We start from the raw sequence: 9,121 nt of genomic DNA, 5'->3' as shown, positions 1-9,121 counted from the left end.
CAGGTGGTATACACACTACCTTCTGTCGTCCCCGCCTAGGAAGACAAGGAGCAGCCATTTCATTAGTTCATTAAGATTAATAATCTTGATGAACTACAATTTAATATACAATCCAATAGGGGGCCTATGTGGTCTTTGTCTGGTATCAAACATATAAAAGGGTGTAATATAAACAGTATGTAAGACATGACATCACACACGTACACCAGCGACAATTCGTAAATGAAGTTTGACGCGTCTCGTTATACCATACGTCCAAGCCAACAGGAACGGTTAGACATGGAATCGAAATCCAGTATCGGTTCTCAAACACACGCGAACAGACGCCGTTTTAAATTAGACTGCTACCCGCCACGCGTTCAGTGACAGCGAGCGACGCTAACGGTTGAACTATACCAAATAAAATTCCATAGACGACCATGTTAACATTTATTGTTAAAACACTATATGCAATTTATCAACCAAACTATGACTCATAAATATCAGTACTACAACCACTAACTCAAAGTATTTACTGAAGAAAATGGTACCTTTCCACATTTCATGGCTCATTTTCGATTTAACCAGATGTTTTTACAACACCTCTAGTTTTGCACAAAATTTTAGTACTTTTGTTTACAGGTACCCCAGGGGCGTAGCGTGAGCTGGACCTGGGGTGGGGGTCGAATATGAACCAAGTGGACCTTTTCTACTTTGTTTTTGCACCACCAGAAACTCCATATGTATAAAGCTGTATGTTTTAGTTCTGAAAACGGACCATTTGCTTCAGCGGGGGGGGGGGGGGGGGGAGGGGGGAGAGAGGGGTCGGATCCCCGACCCCCCCCCCCAGCCTACGCCCCTGTACCCCATACATGTTTCATGCACAAGGCTACTTGACATATTGGTTATAGATGAAAGAAAGTTGCATACATGTTCTGCCCAGATAAAACTAATTTTGCTTACACCCAACACACACTTATCAACAATCACAGGACTTGTGGTGTTAACTACTCAATTACAAGTGCACCTCGAACTTTGACCCAGCCAGAAGTTATTTGGTTTAGTACTACCTAACATTATCAACGATAATGATTCTATAGCTGACTGAGTCTGATATAGTCCTCTTTTTTTTGATCCCGTAGGAATTTTATATATGTTTTCTATGTTGCTCAGTATATTTTAAAATTATTTAGCTACTAACTAAAATGAGGTTGTAAAAAATGGTGGTCGACGCTCACTGCTTTAAGATTACATATGTATTTATCATGTATCTGCACATTTATAAATATATACTTTCCCCAAAACGAATAGCACAATGTTTGATGTTATTCATATATGTGACACTTTTACTCATAACGATGTACAAATCATGAATATAGTGCCATTTGGTGATCCACACATATTGCCTTTTTTTACAGTTAACAAAGCGCATCCATCGTGAAATACAGAATACAGTCGTGCTAATTTCGTTAATTCACTTCAACTTCATTGGATACAAGCACGAAAATCAGTTAAAATAAATGAAATGATTATCTATATTACTTCTGTAAAACCCTTGATTAAGTAGACTTTCCCATCTAAAATCACAAAACTGACCAATTACGTAGTCCCAAAGAAAAGAAAATTATTACTTGGGTATCGTGAGTGGTCGTTTTTGCTCGAACGTACCCTACCAATAGGCCTAATAATATGCATTTTTTTCTTTGGATTATTTAAAAGAGTAAAATACTATAGCTCCATTTCGTTCTATTGATGCAAATTAACATATATTTAGTTAAATAGTTTATTATACTATCAAGTCATTTATGTTGTTTTACAAGTCAGGTTGATGAAAGCGAAGCACCTTGTCGTAAATTAGAGCGTTTGTTTACACTGTGCATAATAGAGAAGTTGGACGGAGCTGACGTCACTTCGCCCCAAGCTATACCACCGGACGTCACAAAAACGAAACAAAATGGCTACCCCCAGTTAGCAGGAATAATCACGAGTTTTTTTTATTAACTCTAAAATTACGCGTTTTTCATGTCTTAAAGTGTCAGTATTTGTTGGTGGTTCGGGTATGCATCTTTCCAACACATAAAGCTCTTATTTGAGTTTACCCTCCCTTTAAACATAATAGCCGTCACATTTAAGCGTTTTATTAATTAACTGTACGATTATACCTGTTGATATTAAGCAATAATGTGCATTATATATCGTTGACTATGCATACCAGGCCAAATGCCTTAATTGACCTCTCCTTTAAGTCCGTATACTTTTTACACTGGAGAAATACATGTAGTTGGTCTTCAATAAAAAAAAACCCTCATTATTTCTACAAAAAGGGCACCATCTTAGTGCATAGGTTATATTGTTAAATTTGCCAGTGTATACAGCTAACCAAAAGTTATTGCATCTAAACTTCGCAAGGCCCTTTTCACATGTACCGCACAGTTAAGTTGCAAGTACCGTTCGATATTCAATAGAGATTTATACTGCTTGTATTAATAACATGAGGCAGATATATTTATATCAGCTGACCATTGTTGCTGTACATTGTCATAAAGTTTTTGTTTAAACAGAGATAAACAAATCAATATTACCTACTTCCTGACATAGCCACACAAAACCAAAACCATAATTAAATAAAATCTGTTTCACTGTTGTAGCCCAATTAATGTACCCGACATCATCTAACGATTTTAAAATCAAATAACTTTGACAAGGTAATCTGAAAAGTGGTAATTGAATAAGTTTACACCAATATTTGATAACTTTTGTCATATAAATAAGATGAATATAGACCCTACCACACTCACCCAACACAATATAATTTTTTGCTGATTTCCCAACCTTAAACAAGTATTTACAAACTTTAAATCAAAGGCACACAGAACAGTAATTTCAAAGCTTATACTCATATTTTTGAACATATAAATATAAGTAAATTCACAGCTGTAGTTACAGTAAAGAAGTATCAAGTAGTGATAGCGACAGTGATTAATTATTAATCTCTGGTGAACCAAGATATTTTACAGGTGTGTCTGTGCTGTGCTCTACTGCCCCCCCCCCCCTCTCTCTCTCTCATCTGTGTGTGTGTGTGTGTGTGTGTGTGTGTGTGTGTGTGTGAGTGTGTGTGTGTGTGTGTGTATGTGGCTAACACCAATATAAACAATTGGAATGTTCATTTTCTAGTATATACTGAATTTTTACTGATATGCTGATATGGTTTATTGTTACAACCATTCATAGTTCTCTCAAAGCATGACAGTATTAAAAAAAAAATTGGCTAATGTCATGCAGACCAACTTTAAAAACGTTAATGAACACTGATGTCTTGTACGTGCTGTAAGGTATCTAACTTACAGTTTTTAAGTTGTTAGCATACAAATAATTGATCATCAATAAAGTACTAATCAAATACTTGATTAGATGTATGATTTTGAGCGTCGTCTGAAATCTGTGACCTTTTGACCTCTGATGACCTACTTATTGACCCAATTGAATATATCACTGGTGTGCGTTTACCTCTCACCAATATCAATATGTGGAATGGCAGTTTTCTTATATACACTGATCTGGTTTAGTGATATGACCATTTTTATTTCCCCTTAGATACAGTTACATTTTTGTTAACGTTAAAAATACGACCTTTTTCCATTTGTCATGCAAACACTACTTTGCAAAATAAATGAACACTAACACCTCGGATTTATTACAAAATTTCCCTACAATTTTCAAGTTGTTAACACCAAAAAAATAATTGAATACTAAAAGAATACTAATCAAATAAATACTTATATGTCAGATTTTGAGCATTGCCTGACATCCGTGACCTTTTGACCTCTGATGACCTACCTATTGACCCCAATTGAATCTTTCACTGGTATGCGTGTACCTCTCACCAATATTAATATGTGCAATGTCAGCTTGCTAGTAAACACTGCTCTGGTTTAGAGATATGACCATTTTTATTTCCCCTTAGCTACTGCTACATTTTTGTTAACGTTAAAGATATGACCTTTTTCCATTTGTCACGCAAACAATACTTTGAACACTAACACTTCGGATTTGTTGCAAGATGTGTCCCCTACAGTTTTCAAGTTGTTAACACAAAATAATTTAATTAAATGCTTATATGTCAGATTTTAGCATTGCCTGAAATCTGTGACCTTTTGACCTTTTGTAATCTACATAATGATACAGTAATTATAATATACACACCAACGAACAGAGGCCACCAATACCAATATTTTGAGTGGTCATAAAGTATTCTCTGTCAATTTAAACTTAAGATATGCCCATTTTTGTTATCCCTACCACATAATTCTAATTCCAAAAATCTTGCGTCATGGTTCACTTTAACTCCTCCAAAACCATAGTGCGTCCCTCTTTATCCAATGTTAACATTCATAATCCTAAAATATAGGTCCGAAACTGTTAGAAAAACATAGTTTGGTCAATTCTTGTGTGTGTGTGGGGGGGGGGGGGGGGGGGGGTGGGGGGGGGGTGGGGAGTGCAAGGTGGGCCCCTTCAGCCCACGGACTATATGTTCTACCTAACTTTATGATGAATCAGAAATATTTAGCTGAAACATATCACATAAAAATAAGGATATATGGCATAAGACCTACAAAAATCATAAAGTGAATTAAAGGTGGAACTGACTTGCACATGGACAGCTTTCACAAAAGCATTTTTAAAATATTAATGCTAAACAATGAAACAGATGCACACAGTTTTAAACTCATGTATGTTTTTCTATGATGTGTGAAGTGGGACAACATACATCCTGTACCTTTGGATTTGAAAAATCAGGACATATCTTTACTACTAAACGCAATAATACTTCATCTAACTGTTAGTGAAAATGGCACATGAGGATTTGGTGACAAAAAACTAAATTCATAAGTCATATGTACAACAGGTATAATTATCAAAGAAAACCAAAACAGTCAGTGCAAAATACTGAAAATAATTCATTCACATTGCACCATAGTATTGCATTTGTATGATTGATATCTTACGTAAATGGGGTGGGGCATGCAAAACATGAAGTGCCTCTGTTTGGGCTTGCTGGTCTGGGGCCTAATTCACAAAGGTCTTTTAGGCTCTGCTAGACAACTAAACATCCTCTTTGTAAGACTTTTAACACTGCACTGCGATATCGCAAAGTAGCGAGATGAAAATAAAGAATGGTCAGTTCCACTCATTTAAAAGCATCTTTGCTTGCACACTATCCCTACCTCAAAACTGCATTTGAAGATAGAAATTTCGTATTGACATATCACTAACAATAGTAAATTAATTTGAATGGTGTGTAGTGTTCTGTTCAGTCAGCCGTTCATCCAACGGATGATGTGAGGAACAGACAGAAACTGTAATCCCCTGCTCGTTGCTTGTAATAGTGAATACGATTCTCCATCCAACCAATAGAGGACAGATTCCAGGGCAGCACTCTATCTGACTTAACAGCATGAACCAGATTTTACACATTCATTTATAACAATTTCCGCCATCAACCAAACCTAAAAGTACACTGATTCAGTTGGATATTTTTGATAAAGCTCATTAAACATGTCTTCTAGTACCGGCAAAATGTTGCGTCTGTCAACTTCATGTGCAGTAAAAACAGTTTCTAATGACTTAGATTCATACTTATTATGTCATTTCTGTTAGATTATTTTCTACTATTAACGTAAATGTGCATTTATTTTAGTTTCATTTTCAATGAACGTCAAAATCGCAATGAAAAATATTTCAAAGGTGTACGGCGGCTTGAATGTAGAGTGTACGGCTGATTGGTTTTACTCCGTATGGAAGGTGTACGGCGGCTTGAATGTAGAGTGTACGGCTGATTGGTTTTACTCCGTATGGAAGGTGTACGGCGGCTTGAATGTAGAGTGTACGGCTGATTGGTTTTACTCCGTATGGAAGGTGTACAGCTTCTTGAAAACAACATTTTTCTTAAATGCCATATTTTAAAAATATTAAGCATTATATGGTGTATATAACAAATAAATTTTATCAAGACATCAAAAACCATTAGGTACATGTAAAAAATATGTTACTTCGGAAACGTTTTAGGCAATGGTGAAGTGATAAAAATTAAAAGTTCCTATAAAAATGGATTAAGATAATTAAGTGATGTGATACGATGTAATTGAACAATTATATTATGCAAACAATTATTTTTCTATTTCCAGGATGTTAAGGTATAGCTGCCCATATTGCCGAAGCATATGTTCCACTTTAACAGACATTATATCTCACCTAACGATTGAACATAGAGACAAGTACCTAAAATTTACACGTCACGATGGAACGTCATCAAAACTGTGCAATTTCAAAATCATTCCAGAGTTGTGTAAAGAGCAAGGGAGAACAATTACCATTAAAACAGGCGATGAAAAGATACATCTATCTCGACCTAATATCGCTTCAAAAGACAGTCCATGTTGAAAACTTTTCAAAGTCTCTGAGGATAGCAACGTAGATTTCAACACTACTACAGAACTTGAAGACAGTCAGTGTCATGACATTGTAGATGAAAGCTACATTGTTTATAAAGAGATTATTTCACTTCTTCCATCAGTGATAGAAGAACTAAAACGCATAGGAAAAATAGAAGAATTCTTTAATAAAATATTTTGTATGTTTATTTTTGACATGTAAATTATAGCCAAAGCGACTTTTGTAGATCTTCCCACACATGTCACAAATGTACCTACTTGGGTCTGACTACGATTTTATTGGAGTACTTGTCATTGGTTGTGGGTGCATCCTCTTTACATGTTTATTCAAGTTGCTTTTGTTCTTTGTTGTGTATCCACACGCTTGGTCAGGACATCTTCTAACACTTTCGGGCTCAATGTCTATCTCAGCTGAAATACCCAGTGATGCATTGGATACATCCATGTTCTGAAATATTACAGCATTATTTTTATTTATGAAAATTTTGTCAAAAAGCACTACCACTTTATTGATAAATAGGTACAAAGAGTAAGTTAAAATATGTTAATAGACATAGTATGCTAAATAGAGATTAACTACATCATACTGCTGTTTTGTTCATCTAGGACGAAGGTAAAAATCCCGAAATAATCAGAAAGCACGCTACTACGGTTTATAACTGTGTAGATTTTACTTGTATGTACTGGTGACATGTATTGGTTCCGTGAAGTGTGTTTTACCTTTACATGTAGGTAGTTTGAGGCCGTGAAAATAATTCATGTCCTAAATGGCTGGATCCAACCAGAATTGAATTTGTATGATGTAAATACAAATTAATCACATACACTTTGGAATAAAAACAACTTTATATTTTGTACACCCACTGCCTATGACTGGTATGTGTGTGTGTGTGTGTGTGTGTGTGTGTATCAATAACTGAGAACCTATAAATTGTCTATGCGGTATTGTAATCATGTTTTAGCGGTCTGTCTTTGTCAGTATGCCGTACACTACCATACCAATATGCCGTACACACATTATTTAATAATATACAAGCCGCCGTACACCTCTGAAATATTTTTGTTTGCGATTTTGACGTTCATTTAAAATGAAACTAAAATAAATGCACATTTACGTTAATAGTAGAAAATAATCTAAGAGAAATGACATAATAAGTATGAATCTAAGTCATTAGAAACTGCTTTTACTGCTCATGAAGTTGACAGACGCAACATTTTGCCGGTACTAGATGACATGTTTAATGAGCTTTATCAAAAATATCCAACTGAATCAGTATACTTTTAGGTTTGGTTGATGGTGGAAGTTGTTATAAATGAATGTGTAAAATCTGGTTCATGTGTGTTACTTATAAATGTAGTAATTGTCAGAAATCTCACCTCACGTGTAGCCTTCTCACACATTTCTATCGCTTCGCTTAGTACCAATATCTGGTGTCGCTCCCATACAGTGAAGTAGTGACGGACATCAAGCAGCGGAGGTAGCGCGTACAGGCTGATTCATACTTCACTCGCCGACCTCTGTGCGAAACGGAAATTTAGGTCGCCACAAAGTTGCCGACAAAAAAAACCCGTCGAGCAAACTCGCATGTAAGGCATACGCAAGATTTCAGCGTTCGCACGCTTGATCCATTTCCAATCCGCCCCAGATTAATTTTATTTATCTTTTTGCGAATTGCGTTTCTGCTTTGTTGAGATAAAAATAAAGATAGCTGGCGTTAAAAAAGTTCATTTTTTTCAATAGAAGACGAATTTCTCATTAACGAAGTTCGTAAGTATCCAAACCTGTATGATACCAGTTTACCAGAATACAGGGACCATTGGCGGACAGAACAATCATGGATTGCAGTAGGCAGTATTTTTGAAAATAAAGATCGTGGAGGGAAATGAAAGATAGATGAAAGTATTTGCGGGATCAATACACCAAATGTAAACGGTCCAACGTGGGAAGAAATGGAGATCCTGTCATTAAAAACCCCACAAATGGAATAACTACGACCTACTGAGTTTTCTATCCGACCATGTAAAACATAAATAAACAGATGGGAACCTATCCAGATCAGGGCCGTAGCTAGCGGGGGGGGGGGGGGGGGGGGGGGGGGGGGGGGGGGGGGGGGGGGGGGGGGGGGGGGGGGGGGGGGGGGATATAACTGTTTACGGAGTTTTTTTAGGACTATTAAACAAAAAACTATTAACTACTCAGTTGCCCCCCCTCTGCCCCCCCCCCCCAACCAACAAAAAATCCTAGCTACGGCCCTGCAGGTATATCAAATCTAAAATCTGTTTTTCAGTTCACTGTGTGTGTAGATATCTATATCTAATATATCTATCTATATATATATATATATTTATATATATATATATATATATATTATATCGTCAGGAATTATAACTATCTATCTATATATATATATATATATATATATATATATATATATACACACACACACAGTCAGACCTGTATTAAGCGGCCACACAAGGGAGTAGATAAAAGTGGCCGCTTAAGACAGGTGGCTGCTGAGTACAGGTGCCACATATATAGTCTTTAAAACATTTGTTGTTGTTTCTTGTTTTACTGTCTGTACTGCTAATCAACGGATGTGTGCTTCACAGTTGACTATAAATCAACTTTTGACATGTCGTCTCCTTCAGAAATAGACCGACCTCGGTGGCGCCGTGGTTAGCCATCGGTC

The sequence above is a fragment of the Gigantopelta aegis genome, chromosome 15, assembly GCF_016097555.1.
Source record: "Gigantopelta aegis isolate Gae_Host chromosome 15, Gae_host_genome, whole genome shotgun sequence".
In the NCBI taxonomy this organism is placed as follows: domain Eukaryota; kingdom Metazoa; phylum Mollusca; class Gastropoda; order Neomphalida; family Peltospiridae; genus Gigantopelta; species Gigantopelta aegis.
Note: the sequence above shows the minus strand (reverse complement) of the source record.